General features: G+C 48.3%; 1 non-coding gene across 1 annotated transcript; it reads left to right on the forward strand.

Annotated features, from left to right (window-relative positions):
• The first annotated feature begins 300 nt into the window (after positions 1–300).
• Positions 301–373, forward strand: TRNAA-UGC (transfer RNA alanine (anticodon UGC)). Its single transcript has one exon. It is a non-coding gene; the product is annotated as a tRNA-Ala (tRNA).
• Positions 374–1,120: the final 747 nt, after the last annotated feature.

Raw genomic sequence — 1,120 nt, forward strand, 5'->3', positions numbered from 1 at the left:
GCTGAGGGCAAGGCAAAGCCCATACTCCCATGAAAACACATCCATTGATTTTAAAGGGATAATAACGAGTAACGCTTTAGCTATGTTATCAGTTAGGACCCCAGTAGAAAACAGAGAAGGGCACACTCAGATGGGAAATTGAGGAAACCTAACAAAGTGACTCTTTGTAAAAGTATGGGCAGGGGGTGGTACCCCCACCCCCTGTAGCAACATGGGGAGCTGTTACTGTACTTGAAGGGAACAAGGGTGAGAGCCTTACTAGAACCTGAAGCAGGGAGCTACAGCAGAAGTCCACCCACGGGAGGGGATAGCTCAGTGGCAGAGCACGTGCTTTGCATGCAAGAGGTCCTGGGTTCAACCCCCAGTCCCTCCACTAAAAATAATAATAATAATAATAATAATAATAATAATAATAATAATAATAATAAAGACCATCCCATAGGAGCCTTATCCTTTATTGAAAGGATGCAGCCGACCTGAGGCAAGGTAGAGCGGCAGCTGGGGAATAAACACCCTGGCCTCTTTCTCCACCCGCCTCCAACCTCCAGCTGGTGCCTCCTATTGGCTGAATCCAGCTGGATGCCAGAGGGCTGGGACCCACGTGGGTCAGCCTGTACAGAGCAGAATGGAAAAGGGGTGAAGAGCAGGCCTACAGAGGCGAGTGGAAGATGTCCAGCACAGACACACAGAATACTGCGACATCGTGACATAATGGAGCAACTGAGTTTGGCACACCACAATTTAAAGGAAGCAGCTCACCCAGCTCATTCAGTCATTCATTCAATTATTTACTGAGCACCTGCTGTGTACCAGGCACTATGCCAGGTACCAGGGATTCAGAGCTTTATTAATCATGACTCCTGCCCAGAGAGGATGCTATCTGCTGGGGTCCAAGGCGCTGCGGCGGAGGGTGGATGGCATGTCCTCTTCCCCTGCCTCCACCCTGGCTCAGCCCACCCAGAGAGACTCACTGTGCCTTCTACTGATCTCATCCACTTGTCACCCGCAAGAATTCCGGTGTGATTTAAGTTTTCATTAAAGTTTAACTATGTGGGAAAGGCTGCAAAAAAAAAAAAAATCACCTGCTCCATCACAAATCACAATGTTATGTGCTGAAATA

This window comes from Camelus dromedarius, chromosome 31, assembly GCF_036321535.1.
Source record: "Camelus dromedarius isolate mCamDro1 chromosome 31, mCamDro1.pat, whole genome shotgun sequence".
In the NCBI taxonomy this organism is placed as follows: Eukaryota; Metazoa; Chordata; class Mammalia; order Artiodactyla; family Camelidae; genus Camelus; species Camelus dromedarius.